Source organism: Trachurus japonicus, chromosome 10 (genome assembly GCF_045865225.1).
Source record: "Trachurus japonicus isolate A0001 chromosome 10, Traja_1.0".
Lineage (NCBI taxonomy): Eukaryota > Metazoa > Chordata > Actinopteri > Carangiformes > Carangidae > Trachurus > Trachurus japonicus.
The window spans coordinates 11,459,637-11,485,266 of NC_140916.1; the positions used below are offsets into that span (position 1 = coordinate 11,459,637).

Consider the following 25,630-nt stretch of genomic DNA (forward strand, 5'->3'; position numbering starts at 1 on the left):
AGCGCTCCGGCTCGTCGCATCATCAGCATAAAAACAGAGAACAATGAGGCAGGTTTTTGATAAAGAGAAGCTGAGTCACGAGTCCAGTCGATAAAAACCCTGCAGGTTGAACCTAAATACAACAAACACGGTGATTTAAGTCAAATGTACATGTACAGTATATGCCTATATATTAGAGAGATACAGTAAAGATTAGTGATACTATGATAGCAGTGTTTCCCCCAGAAAATTTGTTAGTTAAGGTGGTGTCTGACCTGTCGACGGGGGGGGGGGTGGAGCGGTGGAGCGGATCGATCGTCGGGGGTGGGGGGGGGGGGGGGGGGGGGGGGGACGCACCGCGCCGTGCCGCTAATTCTTTTTTTTTTTTAAGACGTTAGTTTAGGCGGCAGCTCTTTGTTGTTAAGGCGGCCGCCTTAACAGGGAAGCGCTGCGGGAAACCCTGGATAGAATAAATCCAGCTAGATAAACTTATAAATTAACTTATTGTATAGATTATAATGACATATGATGATAGCTAATTTATGAATAGGGGGTGGGAGTAAATATGTTTTACTTCTTCCCACTCCTTTTCGGATATGAAAAAAACAAACAAATTATCTTTATTTTCAATTATTTTATTTTTTTCATGTGTTGTCTTTGCAAAGTATTTATTTGTTATGTCTGTCCATTACTGTATTATTTTTTATTTCTTTTAACATGTCCGAAATAAACTTAAACTAACTAACTAAAAATTAAGGAGCTGCAAACCTCAGTTTGTGCCTGTTATGAGACCTCAGACATTTATACGCTGCACAGAAACCAGTTGCTCTTCTACTGCAGAATACATTAATGTAAAAATGTAAAAACCCTGCAGCTTTAACAACATGCCCCTGAGCTATCACATCCATCACAACAGCTCAGCCCTCCCTCTTGAATATTTTGCTCAAATACCAAAAAATTATAAAAAAAAATTTTAAAAAGGCAATTTATAAGTTTATCCAGAAAGTTCCTCTTGCACCCTGACAACCAGCCACCTGTGATTTGTGATGCTTCCTCCTCTTTGTGTCTCTATCTTTGATATTATTATTATTATTATTATTATTATTATTATAAAATACAGTGTGATGACAGTTCAGTTCACAGGTGGCCACTCAAACACACAGTTAATACAGCGGCGTCAGCAGCAATTCCTCAAGGTGACACCAGGAAACGACTTGTTTTGTTCCAGATATGAAGAAATATTTAGAACAATTAGATTAGTCGAGGACAATAAAGAGACATAAGAACAGGTCTATTCACCGTCCACCAAAAGTCGACCGTGGTCCCTCAGGATCTGCTCCATGAGGTCATGTGTAAACAAAGCCAATGCATAATGAAATTGTCCTATTCAAAGAAGCAGTTGTAAAAGCACAAAAAGAACATTTGAGTTGATTAAACTCTTGACAAAAAGACGTATAATTGCTCAGACTCAAAACAAAAACTGAGTGAAGAGCAAACCCACAAAGACCAACAATTACAGCTCCTCTGTGTTTCAGCTTGAAGAACGGACTGAGTCTTATTGGAGGTGACGGCTCCCGACTCCAGCGGCCTTGCAGTCTGCATGCATAAATAACCAGGGAATACATTTGCTTTCTCACATTTTGGGAACTTAGCCGACGCTCTCGTCCGCAATGACGCAGGGAGAAGGTAGGATGAAGGAAATAGCAGTGAGAGGCAGAGGTCAAATGGGAGAGTGATGCTCCTGTAGGAGCTGGAAATGAGCACCGAAAAAAACACTTTAAGAGGCAGGCGGCAGATGTTAAGAGCAACTTCAAGCAAGAGGAAGAGGAAATGAGGATTGTGCATATGAACCAAAACTCTTGAGATCTTATACCTTGAATATTTCCAGCCTTTATAACCACAGACTGTTCATTATGTAAAAAGCTGATCCTGAGCGTTCTGTCTCAGCCTTTCCTCATCTTCTTTCATGACTTGTTTACTCTTATTCAGGTTCCTGGACCATTAACATAATGCTTCCCTCATCACAGTGCAGGTCTGTGCTGTCTGTTTGAAACTCACGGGAAAAGAGGGAACAACACAAGCACCAGAAACAGTATGAAGAACATGCTGCCAGAGTTTCCTGCACCTGTAAATATGTTTCTGGATGAAGGACAGATGTGGTGATCACATGGACATTATTGTAGGAAGTGTAAAGGTTGAAGATCCTGGAAAAATGGTTCTAGCACACATTAACCCCTTTCCTCAGACTTCTCTCTGAAGCCACGCCCCCAGAGCGCAGTAACACAGTGAACTGACTTTAACGTCACATTCACGATGACGGGATGGTGTGTTTGCAGGATTGTCTGTCCCATTGATGCTTATCAGTAGGTGACGTCACACAGCGTTCCACCTGGCCGCCGCCATGTTGGGTACCGAACACTGAGTTAACCTCTATTCAGCTCAGTGCAGCCACATCCTCTCTGACCAGAAATGACTGCTGCCTGATGTAGTTTGGATATGGATATTTCTCATTTTGATGGCCGAGAACATAAACGATACAGCGAAAAAATCGCTACAATTGGATGCGATCCCTACGGAGTCCCTGCGGAGCTTTTCCACCAACTAGCATCCGCTGACAGCCTACCGGATTTTTCCTTTCATGATATTTACATTTATCTGATACATAACCCGTCTCCATACACTGGGGAAAGCCTGAAAGCATATAAAAGCACGGATGCGTATCGATATTTCACGGCTGGCTGGGTCATTGACCCGAAAATATGGCATCTCAAAGACAAAAAAGTGTTTCTCCTCAAAGGAAAGGTAAGTGGCGATCTTGTCCTCATTAACAGTTGCTAGCCTACTGTAGCAATATGCAGCCGTTAACATCGTTACATCAAAGGGGTGTGTGTGTGTGTGTGTGTGTGTGTGTGTGTGTGTGTGTGTGTGTGTGTGTGTGTGTGTGTGTGTGTGTGTGTGTGTTGGGGGTATTAAAAACATGCAACATTTATGGATACAGTGTTTCCCACAGACCAGGTAGCAGTGGCGCCCTAACTTTGCGGTGACGTTAGATAGTAACTGTCGGTCCGGCGGAGGAAGTCATTTAAGTTACGCTAGGGACGCTGGTGACATGTCCCCACCACTTTTTGTCAAGAACAATTTTGTTCCCACCACTAAATTAACTAAACATTAAACTCATGAAGAATAACTGATCACTGCCTGAAGAGTTTGAAAGTAGCCTCTAACTTCATGAACGCAGCTCAAACAGACCCGATGCTTCAGCAGGGTGACGCTTTGATAAATACAGCGGATCTGCGCTGCTTTACAGTATCCTCCTGACCTCCTGTATCTATTAGCCGGTCGCTACCGGAGCTTAATTAAAAAAAAAAAAAAAAAAAGGGCGTTTCGCGGTCGCGAGTTAACTTAACTACAGCTGATCAGCTGACATGTGGTCAAGACGCTCTACAGACCTGTCACAGGTGCATTTCATTTTTATAGGACTTTAACCTCAGAGCTGTCTGTCTTCAGACTGTCCTGACCTGTCCCTGAACATCACACAGGGACAACATGGAGCTGCCTGTGTGATTGGTTACTGAGTTTTACTGTTTACATAGGTACAGTTAAATACAGTTTATCATCATAGTGGCAGGAAAGATAATTTCATCTGTGTATCAAATATTGTGAATATGTGTGTGTGGCGGCGGGGGTAGCCTATTAAAAATATGCAACATATGGATATGGATTGTGGCGTAGATCGTCGGGGCGGATAGATCGTCTCACACTTGCCCTGATAAGTAAGTAGTTTTGCTTACTAAATGATTCTGCTTAACTAATAAATCTCATTCTTTCATTTCAGGTAAATCACTCTCAGGCCATAAACGCCACACCCACACAACCCTGGGTTGTGGTCAAAGAGGATGGGACAGTAGTAATGGCCCATTGCACCTGTAAAGCAGGATTGGGTGAAGCCTGCTCCCATGTAGCTGCACTGATGTATTCACTATTGGCTGCAGTCAACCTCAGAGATGGACAGTCCAGCACTCAGATGGCTTGTGCCTGGGTCCTCCCAGGCAAAACGTCTAAAGTCCAGTATGAGGAACTCAGCAAAATATCATTGACCCGAAAGAAGCCTTCAAAATCCACTCCACCACCTGTCATTCCTGTCCCTTCGGAAGATGAGTACATGAAGTTCTTTCAACAGCTACATGAATGTGATGTTCAGGAAAGTAATCCCAAGGGAACAGCTATTTTGTCTGTGATCGAGGGTCCCTCTGACAGATATAAACCAAAGACCCTTCAACTGAACTTGCCACAGCCTCTGACAAGTCTCTTCTCGAATGCAAGATTAGGTGCCGATTTATCATCACTTCTAGTAGAGAGTGAAAGGGTCTTTGATGATCTTCAGCTAACGGAGCAAGACGTATGTACAGACAAATTGGTCGTCTAATATTTTCCTAACTTTTTAATGCACTTCTGCATTTTCATCCTCTGGCAGTCTTCCATTGCAGACTAGTGGTGTTCTCACTCAGATTACTTATGCAATGTGGCTTTAATATTACTCTTTTCCTTTATTTTTCTTGTAAACACTTTTAAAAAGTATCTGCTAAATGCATGTAGGCTAAGTATTAAGTATACCAATATTTGTACTTTGCTTAACGTCTGTCAACAGATGCATAAACTTAAAAACTGCATATTATTGAAATAACCATCAATGTTCAAAACATCTTGTAGTCCTTATCAGTGGAAGAGGCGACTAGAAAACAGACAGCCAGCAAGGTGTGGTTTGAGCAAAGAGCAGGCAGAGTCACAGCGTCAGTCTTCCATGAGGCAGGAAGGACGGACAGTGCCATATCCTTGATTAAAAGGATTTGTTACCCTCGATCCTGTCAGTTTTCCACTGAGGCTGTGAGGTAAAGATAGAAATGCATATGGAAAGACTACATAACTAAGGATGTCAACTAGGGTTGGTTTTCATCTCAATTGTAAGCCATATTGCAGAGTAACAAAGCTCTTATTATTTCCCTTCAAGGACTGATGCAAACTCGAAATATGATCCCAATCCTAATCCTAAAGATTCCACAATTATATTTCCGCTCTGTCAAAAAAGACAGGACATTAGCCTACATGATTAGATAATGTATGCATAAGTGCTAATGCACAATGGAAGCAGTGAGAAATACTTTTTTCATTTTAAGAATGTGTCTGCATTATGTGACTCATAAACAAAATTAATAATCAATCATCCTAATTTCCGTGGTCTGCCCTGTAAAATATTGCACATAATTCAAAACGAATTGACATAATGCACAGGTTTTGGATGTGCAGTACTGTAGGTTGCTGCTGTTGTAAGTAGGAGTCTGTCTAAATAATGCTTTACCTTATTTTTCTAGATGGGGAAATCAGAATGAGCCAACAGCAAGGACGCATTACATCACAGCAATGCAAGATCATCACACAGATTTTCAAGTGACAACAACAGGCCTCATCATCAACACATCTTTGCCATGGATTGGTGCATCGCCAGATGGAATTGTTTCCTGTGCATGCCATGGAAGAGGTGTGCTTGAGATAAAGTGTCCCTTTACTCTCAAAGATGGCTCTATTCCCAACAGTTGTAACACTGACACAAACTTCTGTATAATGGCGAAGGACAATGTGATGACACTAAAGAGGAATCACAAATACATGTCACAAGTTCAGGCGCAAATGCGCATCGCTGGTGTAGAATATTGTGATTTTGTTGTGTGGTGTCCCACTGGGATCTTTATAGAACGCATCCAGTTTGATGACATGTTATTCAGTGTGACATACAGGAGAGTAGTACAATTTATCAAAAGTAGACTTCTGCCAGAACTACTAGGAAAGTACTACACAGTACCACGCACAGTGGCCTAAGCACTGAGCTGTTATGCAACATACACTGTACAAAACCTAGTAATACCTAATGTAATAGTTTGTAGGATTCTTCCAGCTGTGTGTGAAATAAATAAATCAATACTGTAACTACTTAATGAAATCTGAATTGTGATTTTATCTTGGTGTGTTAGATTGTGTGTGTGCCTGCGTGTCACTAAATCACATTTGACAAATTGGTTACATGTTTCTAGGTAAAACTTGTAAACAATTCAATATTGTAAATAATTAAATGAGTACATTGTGTAGCGGACCCTTGGTTTCAAAGAATGAGGCAGAGAGTTTCGTACGGGTGCTTAAGTTTTATTGTCTTTGGTGCAGCACCGTAAAAACTATGCAGAGAAAGAGAAAACAAGATGCGGTTGAACACAGTAACCATTTCATTCACAAATGCCTGATAGATTTAAAATCCACCAAACAATCAATAGAAAAACAGAAAATACATGTTTACTTTACTAAAATAGGCACAATATCATAACAACATTTACAGATTTGGGATGGTTAATTCGGTGCAGCACCGTAAAAACTATGCAGAGAAAGAGAAAACAAGATGCGGTTGAACACAGTAACCATTTCATTCACAAATGCCTGATAGATTTAAAATCCACCAAACAATCAATAGAAAAACAGAAAATACATGTTTACTTTACTAAAATAGGCACAATATCATAACAACATTTACAGATTTGGGATGGTTAATTCGGTGCAGCACCGTAAAAACTATGCAGAGAAAGAGAAAACAAGATGCGGTTGAACACAGTAACCATTTCATTCACAAATGCCTGATAGATTTAAAATCCACCAAACAATCAATAGAAAAACAGAAAATACATGTTTACTTTACTAAAATAGGCACAATATCATAACAACATTTACAGTCACTCTGGTGGAACCACAGGAGGGCAAAGATTACAGAGGGCACAGCACACTTTCACCATTTTGTCTAATGGCGTGAGTCCATCTGGGGCAGTATAACAAAGGGATATGGGTATCGTTCCTTGCAAAATTGTGTACTTATTTCTTACAAGTCCTATAATTCTCTCCACATGGATGCGCACTGCTGCCAATCCCCGTGATGTTTCAATTTCTTGCGGGTGAAGCTGTTTTTTTCCCCTTGTAAAAGCAGGTATCTTTAGGCGTGCACTGACTAATCCCAAAGAATCCGCCACATTAAACCCTCTGTCAGCAAGAACAAGATCTCCAGGGGACAACAGGTCCAGAAAGCCACAATGCTCTGTCACATGCTTATCACTAGTCCTCCCGCCCCAACCTTTTGACACAAAGCTAATTACCCCTTGTGGAGTTATGGAAATTAGATATTTAACTGTATTATGATGTTTATATTGTGAATACGTTTGTGCCCGTGCTCTCATCTCTTTGGGCCTTTCAATAAATATTTCAAAACAATCAATGATGCTGGTGCAATTTCTAAAGTTCTTCCTGTAACACATTGGGAGACTAAACAAAATCTGATCTCTGCATGGCCACCTTATGATATTACACAGCCTAAAATACATTACATTCAGTGTGGTGTTGAAAACCCGACCAGCAGTTGTTGTTGATGCATGAAACAAATGAGCTAGAAAGAAAAGTGGTAAGTTCATTCTCAAGCGCATTAATGTCAGTAACAACTGCTGAAAAGGTGATAAACATGATCTAACTTTTAGGAATGATGATATAAAAGAGAACACAACAATCAGTTTAGCATAAGAAGGCAGGCCAGTTAACTCCTGCACTTTCCCATCTTTGCCTTGTAAACTTTCTAGATTGAAAGATAACGAATCTACTTGACCTCTGAGCTTACATATTTCAGTGTTTAATCTAATGCATTCCTCATTCAGTCTTTTAATTGTGACTTGACAAGAAGCATTGGTACAGCCTTCCGTCTCCAATCCAGCCTCCTCTATGTCAAACACCTGTGCATCTCCTCTGTCCTGTTGGTCATCTTCATCCACCTCCTGTCTGTCCTCTCCTCTGTCCTGTTGGTCATCTTCATCCACCTCCTGTCTGTCCTCTCCTCTGTCCTGTTGGTCATCTTCATCCACCTCCTGTCTGTCCTCTCCTCTGTCCTGTTGGTCATCTTCATCCACCTCCTGTCTGTCCTCTCCTCTGTCCTGTTGGTCATCTTCATCCACCTCCTGTCTGTCCTCTCCTCTGTCCTGTTGGTCATCTTCATCCACCTCCTGTCTGTCCTCTCCTCTGTCCTGTTGGTCATCTTCATCCACCTCCTGTCTGTCCACTCCTCTGTCCTGTTGGTCATCTTCATCCACCTCCTGTCTGTCCACTCCTCTGTCCTGTTGGTCATCTTCATCCACCTCCTGTCTGTCCACTCCTCTGTCCTGTTGGTCATCTTCATCCACCTCCTGTCCTTCCTCTCCTGCTTCTCCAGTCTCTGCTCTGTCAGTACTGCTCAATGCTCTTTTTCTTTTTAGGGCCTGTGTCTGTTCAAACCTTGTCATTTGATAAATCCTCTTTCGCTTGTTGGGAGAATTTAGATGGGCAAATATTGTTGGGACATAGTCCGGGCATAGTGGGTTCTGGCTTTTTGCACCTGAAGAGACAAAGGTTTCAGTTAATATAACTTAATGCTTCTAGTGCAGCTACAACCAAGTAACCAGATGAATAAAACATCTTATAGGATTAGGGATGCACATGATTAACCGTTTAACCGTTGACAGATAACAAGAACTTTGACCGATTAATGCTATCAGTTTTTTAATTTTTTTATTAGCTCCTTATGTTGTCAACTCCTGGGGTCCTGTCTACACGTGCAGGCTTCCACGTGCCTTTAGTCATATTTCACAACAAAAAGTTACACAGGAGGACTGACAGTATGTGCAGCAGCCCCCATGAAGGAAGATCAGGTGACAATGTGCATCACCTGTTGGCGCTGCGATCAGCTGAGACAGAGCACGGTTGATGTGACGCCCATCAGCTGTCTCAGCGCACCTGTGTTTGTTTAAATACACACGGGCGTCGCGGGTGTTGTAATCTTATCAGTTAACGGTTAATAATCGGTTAACGAGCGTTGGTTATCGTTCAAAAAAAAAAAAAATCAAAATGTGCATCCCTAACTAGGATCTAACGTTAGGGAGTTACCACCTGAAGTTTACAGATACTGAAAAAACATAAATGCTGCATGTGTACTGCAGTAGCAACAAAGAACAAACAATTAGGCTAAACAGATTAAAATATCCTCTGCTGTTTTACAGACTGACATACATTGTTCAGACAGCAGGGAGTCTTTGGCAGCTAAGCTTGTTAGCTGTGAGATAACTGTTGTTACTGTTGACAAATGAGCTAACAGTTAACAACAACTAACGTTATCTCTGTAGAAAGATCTTATTAATAAATGCTAATCGATGCATTTGTTAGACAAAGTGTCAAATCGGATTCACTCTAATCGTTTCATTTTCTTTAAAAAATGTACATCAAACCTAAGTTAGCTCAGTTAGCAATAGCTAACGGTTCACCTAACAGAAACTCACCTGATACAAAATGTTCACTGCACAAACGGTTACTTTCAGACGGCGTCCAATTAGCCCTCCTGATCGCTGAAACCCATCTCTGACGGCGTTTTTCTTCTCTGGGTAACCGATAGAAAGAAATGCCTGGGTCCCCTTTCTTTTTGTTGCACCCAACTGCACAACATATACACGGCATTTCCGGCAACAAGCAGCAGCACCATAGACTGCAGCACAGAGTCAACCCTCTCGACGCGAACCCGGTACCCAATATGGCGGCGGCTAGAGTTTGAGAGCGGTGACGTGCGTCTATGACGTCACGTGATATCTATCAATAGGTTACTGACTTTTTTTCATTTTTGTGGAAAAGCATTTAATTAATTGGTAATTGGCAATCAGAGTGTGAAGAGGATTTCAAACAATTTAGTAAAAAATGCTCCAGAATAAATTATCCAACCCTTCCTCTAAGAACCATGATTCCATATGTGACAGTGGTTCAGTGGACAACCTTACTGGATCCTTCAAATTTTCATGTTTTTTCAGTTTTGTTGAATCTCAATGTGTTTTTGTTCGGTCGATATCCACTACCTGTCTATGATTTGATGGTTGGATGTATCACAAAATATAAAACATATTAAAATGTTGGTCACAGAAAAAGATGGTCTGCCGGTTAAAAGACTCTACAGCAGTCAAGAGGTATTGATGGACTGCAGCTCTGGTCAGCAGTGACCTGATGTAACCATGACACCTGCACACACACAGTCCTGTTCCTGCACCGATCAATAACTATATGCATATCAGCAAGGCTGCTTAAATCCTCCACAGTTCCTTATTTCAGACCTGAGAGTAAAATTACAGTTCACATAAAGCTGCACCAGTAAAACTATGAAACTGTGTCTGAAAGTCTTTTCCAGATGATTTATATTCCTCTCGTTTAATGTTTTCATTAAGTGTTTCTGGTCTGAAGCCTTCACGTTGGACCTGATTTTTAAGTCCCAACTCCCACCAAGTATAAATCAAACTGTGATCAGGTCTTCTGTTCTGGTTTTAGATCAGTTCACTCATCAGACTGAGTAACTACTGTCATAGTTTTAGAGGAGTAACCCTTTCATCTCTGTTGAAAGTAAAACTAGAACTAGAACATCGACTGAGAGCAGATTATATGTTGTCTTTCACGTTTGTGATTCTGAATTAAAATCTGGATGTAGAGTTTGAAATTGATGTAAACAGCTTTTAGAAAAAATGAAAAAAATAAATAAAAACATCATCTTCACCATAATGGGCTCATTTAGTGCCAGAGGAGAGTAAGAAAATTTAGGCAGCAACATCTAATTAATCTGCATCCGACAGTTACTGCAGAGTTCAGCCCTGCTGGGGTCATTATCTCTCTCACACACACACACAGATTTGATGCACATTAACATTATACAGTAAATACAATCAACAACTGTTCCATAAAACCCACAGAACTACAAACACACACACACACCCGAGGACACTTCCTCATGTGGACAGGGGGCCCCGGTCCTCTGACCCTCTGATTGGTCGAAGACCCTCCGGCCAACAACCAGATTTCATATTGATCTGATCTTTGACTCTTCAGGTGAATGTGTCAACCGTCCAATCAGACAGTCTGTGTGTTAATGACACAAACACACACACACACACCCCTCAGTAATCATGTTAATATTATAGTGACTCAGTCTGTGACACCGGGGGGGCGGAGGTGAGACGGTTTCACTGTGAGCGCCAGGTAATTCATAACGAGCCTCCTCAGTCATCAACAGATTCACTGTGACATTGTGAATATGTGCAGTGTCAGTGAAGATGATGTCATCGTCAACATCGATTACAAGGTGAAGATCAAATCAGGTAGGATCAGTTAAACGCACAAATCTCTGCATGAGGCGTCTGCTCTGATTTAAAGTTAATTATTAATGCTGTTTTCTGACGTCTGTGTTCATTCAGACCGGCCTGTTATTTGTCTATGAGGTGTTATTTACAGCCACAACAGCTATTGACAGGCCATGACGAGGCAGTTCACTCTGAACTCAGGTCAGTTCCAGGAGACTTTTTTATTCCAAGAAGCCAGATGTGTCCTCAAATAATGAAAAACACAAACATTAGTAATCATTTAATTCTACTGGTGTGAAGTGAGAAATGAACTGTGAAAACCCACAGAACATCAGATCTTTATCAGTCAATATGGACATGATCAGATGAAACCAGCTGCAAACTGTGAGTCAAACCATTTCCCAATAGCTTAATATCGTAAAATTGTGGTTACTTGAAACTTGGAAGCAATTCAAACAAATCTGTTGCATTTGATTAATGTGACTTGTTTTCCAGTAAATTCTTTGTTGCAATAGTACAAATTAATTTTGTTTTTATCTCACGCTTTACACATTAAACTAAAATCCAGTGGGTGTTTATGCCTCAGGCCTTTACTTTTTTCTTTAATGTGCAGCCTTTTGTATTTTACAGAAAGAAAGAAAGAAAGAAAGAAAGAAAGAAAGAAAGAAAGAAAGAAAGAAAGAAAGAAAGAAAGAAAGAAAGAAAGAAAGAAAGTCTAACCACAGCTCCGATACTTTCCAACCTACTGCTGGTTTGTTTTTGTCGCTGCTTTTGACTGCCTGAGGTGAGACAACCAACATTAACACACTCTCATCCACCCTTCTCTCACGGTGTCTCTGCTTCATCTCCTCCACCTCCCTCCCTCCCTATCTCCTTTTCTCTTTTTGTACTCATCTCTTAGTGCTCTAACCCTGACCTCTCTCTCTCTCTCTCTAGTCTTTCTATAATGCCCACTTGTCATCCACTTTCACTCTTTTCTTTCTTTGCCTCTTGTTCTTTTGTCATTTCCTCAGTTAATAGGTCATGACGGTACAGTAATTCCCCTGTGCGCACACATGCACAATGAAAGACTTAGAGCAGCCTGAGTGAACTCCTGGACACAGATATACAGTCGCTTTTACATAAATAAGATCGTTTAGGAGAGAAATGAGCAGAAAGTCCTTCAAGAGGGATCACACACACTGACTAAATGACTTAAGAAAGAAGAGGAGGAGGACTTCCAATGTCTCATCTTCACTGCAGAAAATACACTACTTTGATTCCCAATATCATTTACCAAAGGAGACAGGTGAATGATTGATGATAAAGGGCTGTCAATATGAATATGGGTTTAGGAGTATCCGGGAACATTTTTTGGTTTCGTTTTTGGTGTTTCATCAGGCATTGAAACAGCGTTTTGGGGAATTTTTGGGAAATTTTGGGAGAAATCTGTCCTAGCGTATTTGTGTAGACAACCAAAACAGATCATTGTGAAATTATGTCATAGCTCCGCCTCTCTACAATGCTCACACTGCTCGACATAATGTAACGCAACAACGGTGGACGACTGATCCCCCATGGGGTGTTCACACCAAACGCATTAGACGTGAAAAAAAACGCTAGAAATGCTTGTACCGCGCCGCTTGATCATTTTTGGATGATTCGCTTGATGTTGCGCTTGATGCTCGAAAAAAAAAAGGCGCATGGAGACTGTTGTGGTACACTGACTGTTCTGGAAACGCTGCGTGCACCCCGTCAGATACTGCACCCACAATGCATCCATTAAATTAGCATCTATCATTGGAGCGACCCGGCTCCCAGTTAATATTTTTGTGTTCAGTTGACTTTCCACATCATCTTCTCCATCTTTGGTGTGTCTGTGTATCAGCTTTAAAGCGCCACTACAGGCCTGACATATGAAGTACAGCGTTTGCATTCTTTGAGAACAAAGAAGAAAAAGATTGTTTTGGGAAAGCTTTGTTGTGTAGACAAGGCCTGAGACACACCAAGGACAGAGAAGTCGCCAGTATTGAGGCTTCATACAAACTCTACGTATCAAAAACCTGATTCAGCCATAAAGGATCCCAGACTGAGACTCTCCATCTCTAACAACCAGGTCACCAGGGTCGACGGGAACGACAATCACGGATCAACCAAACATTCAAACGCTCCATGTGCAGAGCCAAAGGTTACAGTAGAAAGTCACCCGAGTCTACAGGTTCATCCACTGTGTAAAACACACACTCACACTGAGATGTGTACACACACACAGATGCAGCGGCTGATAGTGTAATCAAACATTGAGTCTTCTCCAGTCACAGAAACACAATTTGTTTCCTGAACCCCTCATCATCCCCAGGAGACGCTCTCATCTCATTCCTCCCGACACCCGGCGGCTCTCGTCGTCCCGTCTCCTGTTGAAGGACGGCGTGACATCACAGGCGGCGGCGGCGCGCGTGTTTGGCTGAAGCTGCGTTCAGGAGCGGCTCCGTCGGCGGAGCTCTATCGTGGAGGAGTGGAGGTAATTACTTTCTTTTCAGCGGCTCCAGCACAAACACAACGGGGCTGAAGGGGATCGGAGAGATTTCCGCCTCATTCTGCTGCCGCCGAACAAAATGCAAATCACCTCTTCTGCCCCAGCTTTGCATTCTCATGTTTGAATTAGTCAGTGTGTATGTGTGTGTGTAAGAGAGTGTGCCTATATTTCAAGCAGCCAATTTACATGGAACAGATTTATCATCAACCATAAATTGTTACTCTCAAATCTGGGTCATGTCTTTAATAAAACCTGTGTTGTACTACATCGTGCTGAGCTCCTGAACCATTATTCCAACCAGCCGTTTTCAACGAGCAATTATGGTTTGAATGTAACCGTTTACATTTCCCTCTGTGCTCATTTCACCTGTCGATGGTGAGAAATGGGAGTGAGAGGCTTTTATTTTTCATAACCACTTGCACCTGAGCGATAGACATGAGTTTTTCCTCTATTCACGAGCTGATAACTTTACAAAGACAAGATGAAACAACGATTTCTTTTCTCTGACTCTGCTTTTCTCTGACTCTGTGTCTAGACATCTGTGATTGAATATCCCAACAAAGGTTTTGTGTATTTTCAAGAATTAAAAACATTGTGAGGATTATTCACTACTATGGCATTTCGAGCATGATCGTCTGCAACAATAAAAAGGAGCTATAACTATATACCACATATTATAACATCAAAACACAGGAGGACATTCTCCTCTTTCAAATGAGACCAGTTTTTCATCCCTGTCATGTATATACTGTATGTCCCTCCAGCGACAGTGACAGTAAGCAGACAAAGTTTGCAAAATATAAGAAAGATGTAAAAATGTAATCCATAGTGTATACATGTTTGGGTACATATATATGTAAAATATTTGTTCTTTCTTTTCTTTTTTATTAATCCCCTTCATCTGTCTATTTTTCATTTTGAGATACATAAATTAATACAACTTAAATGACATTTTATGTAAACGTGTATGTGTAAATGTATATGGTGTCTGTAGTGTCTGATATATTTTATGTTCAAAATAAGGAAAATCAATAAAAAGAGTTTGGGAAAAAAAATGTAATCCATTTCTCAGCATTTTAATTCATTTCAGGCGGAAATTGTCAAAAATAGCCGAGAGCGAAAGTGGTTAAAGAACTTCTGCTTTACTACAAGTTGGGTTTCCAACAGCTGCATCAGGTTTCTGTCTGTTTACTAAAAAAAAGATGCAACTATTCAGAGACCAGGCCTGAAACACTACACTACAACACACGGAGCCCGACCCGTGTTTAATTCAGTGCGACTGCCTTCTTTGCGTCATGTAAATGCAAATGTTGTAATTGAGTAAAGTTGTGTTTCTAATCCCATGATGAATTATGCAGCTCAGCAGCTGTGAGAGCCGAGCTGCCTCACTGTCAGGTGTGAGCGAGATGACTATTGATCCTCAACAGATGCTCTTTTGTGGTTGTGAGTGAGAGTGTGTGCAGCAGATGCAGTTATTGACCCACACCGCTGGATTGTTGCATAATATCATTATTTGATCAGAGAGAGAGAGAGCTTGCTCACAGTCACATGATAACCCTGCGATTTCACGTCGGTCTCTTCCGGATTTCAGCTGACTGAACATGTGTTGTGTTGGTGCCTGATTGAACTTGTAATAAAACACTTAACAGACACTGTTAACACTGTAACACACAGACCAACAGACCCCCCAACAGAGGACTTTGCATCAGATCCAATAACACTCATTCTGCATTGACAAAATCTTCTGAGGACACCATGCCGCCAAAATCTGATCCTGCAGCAACATTTAGCAGGGATAATTGTCGATGTAAGATATTTTGAGAACGGCGGAGCAGAGCCGTAAGCTGCTCAGAGCTACGCTACGGAGGCTAATGGGATTTCTTGGTTTCCCTCATCAAACTCATCAAATGCACAATCCAACAACTCCAAAACGCTCCGGTGGACAAGTTGTGACCTGCACATTCACCACGCTATGAGATAAGGTTTGTTGCATTAGATACACGCCTGATCAACAACACACACACACATCATGTTGCTTATCACATTCTGAGAACATGCGTGGACAGTGGTTGGCCTGTCCACGTCAAGGGTAACTGGCCAATTATCTGCTATCGCGCAAGATCCAACCTCTGTCAGGGCAGGCCCAGCCCCAGAAGATGACCGACCGAGATCCTGCGAGAGCTCTGTCACTCTGAGTCCAGCGCTGATGTACTTTATCTGTGACCTGAGTAAACTCTACTACTTTTGTACGAAAGACTTCTCTGGTTTGTTCTTGGGCTTCCAATACAAAGAATTGGGATTTACATAACAGAATGTTACGAGACAGAGTTGTTTTAGAGGTAAATTCATGCAAAACCGCTGATGCGTGTTGCCTTCAGGGACAGTTTTTCAGCAAGCAGTCTCTGTATTTACCTCGGAAACAGCTCTGAGCGGCTCGCGGCTCTGCTCCACCATTCTAAAAATACCTTACAACGACAATTAAAGGTAACGAACCTACTGCTATGACTATAGTGATTATGGCAATGGGCCAATTTTCCAAAATGTTGAACTATCCCTTTAACAGACACTGTTAACACTGTAACACACACACCACATCGAGGACTTTGCGTCAGATCCAATAACACTCATTCTGCATTGACAAAATCTTTTGAGGACACCGTGCTGCCTAAATCTGACCTGACCTGATCCTACAGCAACATTTAGGAGGGATTATTATTGTGAAAGTCAACTTCCTGCGCCAGAGAAAAAAGAACAAGAAGTCAATGTACAGAAATTAAACCAGCAGCAGTCGGTCAAACACTGCACTGATGTTCAAACATCCTCAGGGACAGAAATGACGCCTTCCCAGGAAGAAATAATCATCACAACATCGGAATAATGAAGTGTAATGAATGGACATTGACACAATTGAGTGTGATGGCTCCAAATCTGCACAGTCAGTGTTTTTTTTGTTTTTTTTATACAATCGGTCCTTCAGCTCCCCCCTGAATTCCTCCAACAATCATGCATGACAAATTAAGGACAGTCATGGTGCAGACAAGTGAAACTAATGCATGAAGCTGAGGAGAGATTGTCATCAGTGTGCGTGTGAGTCGAGCCCAAAACAAGACACAGCTGCTTACATCACAGCGGGATACAGACATCACACTGCTGCCTCCACGGGCACAGAAAAAACCTCAGACTAAAAAAAAGAAAAAAGTCATTAATGCAGAAAATCTGTATATAGACATGAAACATATCGCAGAAGACTCCACAGGAATTTATATTTTGCAAAACAGGCCCAGTGTATCTTCTCAAACTCAAACTTTGTGAGAATGTTGCGCCCTAAAATTATAAATATAATCTGCAGAACAACAGCAACAACAACATGATGTCCCGCATGTGTTCCCAAAATCATCAATACTAAAATCATTGTCTTTGACGTGTATTGACTGCTCGCTCTGTGCAGTCCTAACACATTAAATGACACATGAAATGCAGCTTCTACTTTACTCATTGATCACAGCCTGAGGTTAAAGAGGACAAACTGTACGTGACATCACTCTGTCTTCAGATAAGCATGCATTATCCCCTATAAAAGAAAAAAAAAGCACTGAGGGACAATGCTCAGATTTAAGCTCTTGAAAGACATACATTAATCATAATCAAGCCCCTCCCCCGTACAGCTTTGTGAAGCTTTCAACCAATTTCATCTCACAGTTCTCTGGAGCTGATCCATCACGTTAAAGTCCAACAGCTTTGTCCGACCTCTGACATTAAACTGATCCCAAAAACACCAACGAACACAAGGCTCACCTTGTAGATTCTGCAGCACCTGCATGGAAACATGTGCTATGAATTTAAGAAGTTGACGTTCGTTGCCAAGTTAGTCATCATTTACACTCTGCCTTCTAGTGGACAGAAACCACCACTTAATGCAACTTTCAGTGTAAAAAATATGAGTGGTTAATTGGCTAAAGATTTTGTAGATGTTTTTCTTAAAGGAGTCATCACCTGGTTTTTTATGTATCCAATCCCCCTTAAATTGCTTTGAATCAGTTCTTAAAACTTATTGGAAACTTTTTTTTTTTTTTAAATTCAAACATAGAGCTTGTTCTGACACTTTTTCATGTGGCAACTTTCTCTCGTGAGAGTAAGCGGGAGGTTTTGACTGGTCCGGATGTTCATTGTATTAATATGTAATGAGGCGCGCATTGATTGGACGCAGGAAGGACAGAGCCGGAATGGTGGCTGGCCCAGTGTGCTACATGCAGGCTGTATTGGAACCCGCATACTATGCTGCTCTCTGTCGTGTATCGTAACCATATTATATAACTTAATAAAATAAAACAAAATTTTATCGGTTCATTGTAAAACATGTATTTATTGATGCAAATGTGGTGATTTCTGTACGTAGGCTACAGAGCCCCGGGGCAAAGCTGCTGCTGCTTTGTGTGAAGCTTCACTTTTCATTCAAACAAACTTTTATACCACTGCCACAATTGTTAGATTTCATCAATAGTTGGGTTTCCATCCAAGTCGTATCGAATTTAAAAGCGGATTTTGTAAAAATGCGCAAAAAGCAAAGCGAATTTATGCCCGTTTCCATTCATTATTGTTTTGCGATTAGGAGGAGTGCGCCGTGAGATTACGTCATAAGAGAGCGTGACTGTATCCAACAGTTGACACTCAGCTGACCGCTGACAGTCAGCTGACACTCAACATCATGGACAATTTACGCACTTTCCGGACTATAGACGCACTTGTATAAGCCGCACCAGCTAAATTTTAAAAGAAAATACTGTACATATTATATAGGCCGCACTTGAAGAAGCAGGTTTTCATGTTGTAACATGAGATATTTACACAGAAAGACAGTCGGGAACTGTCCAAGTCCGCTCGCTTTTCCGCTGTTTTGGTTACGCTCCTCTCGCCCATGTGCATCTGTTTACATACGAAGCCAGTGAAAAATCAATAAATGTAGCGGTGGATAACGTTACATAACGATGTTACGGCGTGTTTGTGTAGTCTTAACCGTCATAAACAAAAGATTATGGGTTACGGAGCGCGTTTGTGTCGCGGGGTGCAGAGAGGAGAGCTGGGACACCGCGTTGTTCTCCATTTGTTTGAACGTCGCTGGGTGAAGTCCAGCAGCACTTCACCCACAAACTCTGGCTCAATTCGCATAATCTGTTTCCATCACAAAAACTCGCATTTCCTTTAATCGATACGCTGACAAATCCACCCCCTCCAAGCGTATAAACTTTTATGCGCATTTACTGCCTTTATTCGAATTTCTGGCGTTTCCATTCAAGTATTTATGCGCATTTTCACAAAATGCGCATAAGAAAAGGTGGATGGAAACCCAACTAATGAGACCAACATTTATCTCCTAAAAAGAATTTAACCAATCGGCGGTACATCTCTACAAACCTGTGGGTAAGTTAATTAACGATCGTTTCCTCCGTGGGCATGGCAACGTAGTTTGACCGGTTAACGAGCAGCTGCAGGCGGGTTGATGACGAGTCACTCTCCGTTCCTCTGCCTCGCTGGAGCTCCACTTCTCCCAACGCGAAACAAACCTCTAAGCCGTCATTTGGATAAACTAACCGCACATTGGGGATCTAAACCCTTACTTTCTCGCATGAAAAAATATTAAAACTTAATAAATTAACGATCGTTTCCTCCGGCAGCATGGCGACGTCGTTCGGCCAGGTAAACGAGCGCTGCAGGCGGGTTGAGGAGTCACTCCTCCTCCGCTCCTCTGGTGCTGGCTGCAGCTGGCTGCACCTCACTTCTCCCAACGCGGAGCAAACTTCTAAACAGCCGTCATTTGGATAAACTAACCACACATTGGGGATCTAAACCCTCACTTTCTCACATGAAAAATTATTAAAACTTAATAAAGTGACGAAATAACAGCGCTATGTGGGAAATAAAACAATAAGTAATGGCGTCGGGGTGGTGGAAGAGAGGTGTGTTTATGAAAGCAGTCTCCACGGTGACGTCACCGTAGGAGCAGAATCAAAATCTCGTAATTTTGCGGTGTGCAGCCTCATGAGCTACTCTGGCTTAAACAAAGAGCCCAAACGAAAAAACTCAGCCACTTTCAAACCCCAGGTTTTCAGGCAAGTTTCCACTGAGGTCAAACACCAGTATACATGTTTGAACAAGGAAAAATGCGATTTCAGGGTGATGACTCCTTTAAAGCTCCATACAGTACAGTAAAAGGTAGATGCCCATGTGTAGTGTGATTATAAGGCAGCTCTAGGTTCTATATTAATACTGTGAAAGTACCAAAGCCTCAGTCCACAGAGAAATGCACACAGCCTGTATTCAGAAACTGAGCCTTAAAACCAGCCGTCAGGACTTCCTGTCATTGTGATGTCACAACAAAGTAGTCACCCAAAGCCCCGCCCACCACCACCTGAACCCACGATCTAACAACTTGCAGGATTTGTTTTCTCCTGAGTGTTTTATTCTGAAATCTACTCTGTTATTTTGTTTATATACAGTATAGTCAGCCAATCAGAAGAGAGGCTCAGAGCCTCCTCTCTTCACTTCCTCAGAGGGATTCCCAGGCCTGATATGATGAATCCTCCCTTCAGTGTCCATTCCCCTGAGGGGGGGTTAGTTTCCAATTCAATACTTAAACTGTCAAAATCAATAAAAGATCTCCCCAAGAGTCAACACAGCACAGGGTTGTTTTTCTGAGTGTCTGCCAGAGAAATAAAAACAAAGAGACAAAATTTTCTTAGCATTAGACTTCACAACTGACGACTTCATTCAGTCAGATGATCAGTTCCCTATATTCAGTTTAGAAAAGCAACATTCAGAGTGAAGATGATGGACTGAACAGCCCAGTGCAAACAAACAGCCTCCGTCCACACACATAAATATGCATATGCACAACCATGCACTGTTTCAAGGTAGGCTCATCACTAATTTGAGTAGGAGACACACAGAGGCATATACAGTACACACACACTCAGAAACTGTGCACACAAAATTCCCAACAGCACATCTGCAGGAGAGCAAAACAACGAGAGTCGATCAATCACAGGCACATCTGGAGAAGAGTTTCTCTTTGTTACAATGTGAGACGACAGATTCACATCCACAACTGGATTCACGGGAAACACCGAGCTGCTGCACTGCAAAAACTCAAAATCTTACCAAGAATATTTGTCCTTATTTCTAGTCAAAATGTCATTTCTAGTCAAAACAAATCAAATTATACTCGTCACATAAAAATTAGCTTATTTTTAGACACTTTTTACTTCTTTGAAGCGTATTCACACTTGAAATAAGTAGAAAAATCTGATAGCAGAGCAAGTTTTTCTTTCTTATTACAAGCACAAAAAAATTGCTTTCACTGGCAGACTTTAAGTGAAAATTTGTTTGAAACAAATTATCTAAAAACAAGTTATTTTAAGTGGAAAGAGATTAGTTTTGACTAGAAATGATACATTTTGACAAGAAATAAGACAAATATTCTTGGAAAGATTTTGCTGATCAAATGTTTCTCATGTGTCTTCTTAAAGAAATCATCTCATCTTCCCCTGTGTGTGTGTGTGTGTGTGTGTGTGTGTGTGTGTGTGTGTGTGTGTGTGTGTGTGTGTGTGTGTGTGCGCTCCTCCCTGGAGGTGTATTGTCCCAGTGCAAATAAAGGGTGCGAGCCATGTATGTGCACATGCAGTGTAAAGTAACCAACAATTTAAAGGGGATTTTTAAACATCAAGACAGAGGAATGAGTCCTCAAAAACCACAGTGATGCACAACTTGCAGCCCAATGAAAGATTTGCATTGATGCTAAACTTGCCAGCGCCGTGTGGCTGCGCTCCAGTCGCTCTTTCGCTGCAGGGCTCATGAGTCTGAGTGGTTGTGGGCGAGTGCAGAGAGAGTAAGAGAGAGAGAGAGAGTGTGAACTGTAAGTGATCCAGCTGTGATCCTCTGATCATCCTATCAGTCCACATGCAAAGACACACTGTACCTGTAGCCTACCTTTGATCTGGGCACGTTGATTCACTGCATGCCTGATCCATAAATATTACATAACCATAGTAATAATCACCGAAGCTCTTAAGTAACTACAGTCAAATCCAAGTGAAGCCTTCATGAATTACACTGGAGAGCTGCTGCATGACAGGCAATTAGTCAAACACTGAGAATGGTGCCCAGCCTTTTACAGATGGAGCTCAGATTAATACAGATGAATATGAAAACTAATAAAACCCAGATTTTATCCAGTCAGATCTCAATTCAATTCAATCGTCTATTCACACATATAGAAGAGGTATATAAAAAATCATTACAATGTTTGTAAATTCATGGAACACCCTGAGAAGCTCAAGAGCTTTTAAAAGGGGCCCAGACACAAAGAATGACAGGAAGACATACACAAAAAATAGATAGATGAACCTATATCTAAAATGTCACAGCCAGACATTTCACTAAATCCTACTACAGTCTCCACTGTAAAACCATCCACTGTCACTTCTCTTCATTAAAACACAGGAAAAACCTCCGTTTAGGGTCAAACTCCATAGATTCAAATACAAACGAAACTGTTCACACAGGAAACAGCAGCAGAGATCAACAACCACGAGTCAAGAAGCACAACCAATCAAATTAAAGTAACCCTTTAACCTAGAAACCATATTACAAGAAAAGAACTCATCACTAAAACCCACAATAACCACTTACTTTTGCATCAGAGCGCGCACTCAGAGAGCTGCCGCGGGTCTCCACAGCCTCCTGCTGCTGCTGCTGCTGCTGCTGCTGCTGCAACATGTGACAGCTGACAGTCAATGCACCTATCCTTATCGATAGATTGGTGATCAGCGCAGCCCTGCCCCGCGCGCCTCGCATGTAGTCCATATGGAAAACTGTGACTGTGTGTACGTACAGGCCTAATCCACATCGAGACGGATCGATATGAAGCGGGAAATGGGAATTTTTTACACGTGGAGGTCAAACGGCTCCGGGGCAAGAGACCAGCACCGGACACACAAGTTCTGCCATAAAAATGCACAAACACTATTTAATGCACTTGACAGAAACATGTGTAGAATATAAAGATCTAATTATAACGTTTCCTATAGTGGTAAACTCCTTAAACTCATGTGAGAACCACATTAGTCCAGATCACAGACGGAACAAGAATGTGAGAAAAAAAAAAGAAAATAGTTTTGTTTCTCTATTTTAGGAGGAAGGTCACACTTCCTGGGGCTCGTGAGCGTCACCTCACTCAGAGGTCACACTCACACTGGAGCTGGAAACAAGCGCAGAGAGGCTGATTATGTGCTGGAATAATAAAAAAGAGGATTGAACTCACCATTTCTCTGAGGAGACGCCGCGTCCTGAAAGCATGTCACGGCACTAAATCCCCATGAGCCCAAATCACATTGTTCTTCAGTCAGTTCACTTCAGCGCCGAGACTAATTTCTGAACCTTTAAAAAATTAAAGAGAAAGAGAAGAGAAGAGAAGAGAGGAGAGGAGGGGAAGAAGAAGCAGCGTGTGGACTACTGGACCGAGCCTGGAGGCTGATGAGCGCAGCGCAGCGGAGAGACCAAACTGGGAATGTGGAGAAAGTGTCCGTGCGCAAAAAAACGCAGCAAAACGGAGAGAGCGAGAGAGAGTGCGCGCGCTCCCCGGGGGGAAGACCGCGGACACAGAGAGAGAGAGGTCCGAGGAGAGGAGAGGAGTCCCCGCTGATATCTGGAGACACCGCGCGGAGTGAGAGCTCCGAGATGCTGCACGACGTCGCTCTGCCTGAACTCACAGCGGACATTAACCCGCTCTGGTCTAGTCCCTCCTCTTCACCCCGGACTCATCCCTCTCTCTCTCTCTCTCTCTCTCTCTCTCTCCCTCCCTCTCTCTCTCTCGCTCTCCCATGAGTAATCTACATTTATTGGAAGAAGAATTAACTTCCCTGTGTTTCTGGCGTTGCGCAGGTTTTATCTTTTCCTTCCAAAATTTTTGGTTCTTGAAACCCTCCTGTTGTCCTTCTGGGTCAAATTGACCCAATGTGTTCCCTTCTTCCATCCTTCCTTCTTTCCTTCCTTTCTCCCTTCCTTCTTTCCACAATCCTTTTTCCCTTCTTTCCTTCCCTCTTTCCCTTCGTCTGTCCTTCTGCTTCCTTCCTTGACCTAATCTGTTCCCTCCCTCCATCTTTCTTTCCTCCCTTCTCTCCCTTTGTCCTTCCTTCCCTGACCCAGGAGGACAACATCAGGGTAATCACCTTTGACCAGCAGATTCACACTTCTGATTTTGTGAATCCTTTCCTCTGTGCATGGTGTGGTTGAACTTTTCTTTAACCATTTAGTCTGTTTCCCCCTCACTCAAGTGATCAGTAACCCTTATTTCCTGGGACTGTGCAATATTATATCTTCTATCATATAAATGAATGAGGTATTGGGAATAGTATTGTGCTGCACGAGAATTTACCTGAGTGAGTGTGTTTTGCTAATACTGATGCTTGATACTTGATTAATCTCAGCTAAGCTTTACAGCTGCACTGTGAACTGAACTGTGACTAGTCTGAAAATGTACTATAGTTTAATACATTGAACATTTCTAAATATTTTTTCATCAAAGGCCTTTATTTTGGTTTATTTTCATTACTTATTAATTCACCTTGAAGTATTTGTGTTGTGCATATTGTCAATACACCTTTATCTTTGCAAATCTGTTTCATTAATTCTCCTCAGCTCCCAGACTCGTGCCTTTTGTTGCCTCTAGTCCATCTACAGGTTTATTACGGTATCTTTCTAAATACATGAATCTGTTTTGTATCTTAAGTGCTACAGATATCTCCAGTTTTATTTGCATGTTGATTCCAGTACGGTGTCTAAACCAGTTTGTGTTGGAGCTGCTCATGTGATCCACTCTGTCTCTTCCTGTCAGCATCTCCGTGTTAGAAAAACCAGCTTCAGGTTTCATGGCTATAAGAACAACTCTGACATTGTATCTTTATCAACAATGCAGCCAAAACCACGATCTGCCTGTTTCTGACTTTAACCAGACTGGACTGAACCGAACCGAACACCACCAGAGGGAGTGACACTGATCCCTGGACTCTGCCGTCCAAGTCTTAAGCTCTGTAAGCCCACGATCCACCCTGATCAGTCTCACCAGTGTGAAGCCAAATAGCTGCTATTAGAGAACCAGAACATATCTGAGGGAACTGGTGCAGTACATATCCCGCCCTCGCCTGCATCAGCTGGGATCTGCAGCTCCTCTATGACCTTTACATCATACTAGGGATGTATTTCTGTACAAGCTGCATGCTGCATTAAGAACAAAAGCTTCACAAACGACCTCCTGAAGTTGGCGGCCGAATTTCTGGTGTGTTGCAGTGCCTGGAACAACCATTAGAGGGCAATGCAATAAGATTCTTGGGTTAAAGAAGAACTACTACTAATTAACCAGCTCCACAGTCCTAGTGCTGGTCAAATCACTGACTTGTAACTTGTTCCAGGGAGAATGGAGGCTCTCTGCCTTCCACCTTACGTCTCTTGGCTGAAAACCAACCTTGTAAGATCAGAGCCTCCGACCCGGTGTCCCAGCTCTCGTCTCTGCGGCACCGCCACACAAACACGCCCCCTAACCCTTAAGGGGATAGTTCAACATTTTGGCAAATTGGCCCATTGCCATAATCTCTACAGTCATAGCAGTTGGTTCGGAGTTGTTTTAGAGGTAAATACATGCAAAACCGTTGTTGCACGTTGCCTTCAGGGGCATTTTTTCATCAAGCAGTCTCTGCATTTACCTTGAAAATGACTCTGTCTCTTAACGTTCTGTTGTTATCTCATAGCGTGGTGAATGTGCAGGTCACAACTTGTCCACCAGAGCGTTTTGGAGTTGTTGGATTGTGTATTTGATGAGTTTGATGAGGGAAACCAAGAAATCCCATGAGCCTCTGCAGTGTAACTCTAAGCAGCT

At 42.0% G+C, this 25,630-nt stretch overlaps 1 protein-coding gene across 3 annotated transcripts in view; it reads right to left on the reverse strand.

The window, feature by feature from the left end:
* htr4 (5-hydroxytryptamine receptor 4) overlaps nucleotides 1-23,483 on the reverse strand; it is a 170,223-nt gene extending 146,740 nt beyond the window's left edge. The window contains exon 1 of one of the 3 annotated variants that reach the window (XM_085789261.1): nucleotides 23,021-23,483. The gene's annotated coding sequence lies outside the window, so the exon portion shown is untranslated. The remainder of the gene's footprint in view (nucleotides 1-23,020) is intronic. The other 2 variants (XM_085789262.1, XM_085789263.1) reach the window with 2 other exon arrangements.
* Between the last annotated feature and the right edge of the window lie 2,147 nt (nucleotides 23,484-25,630).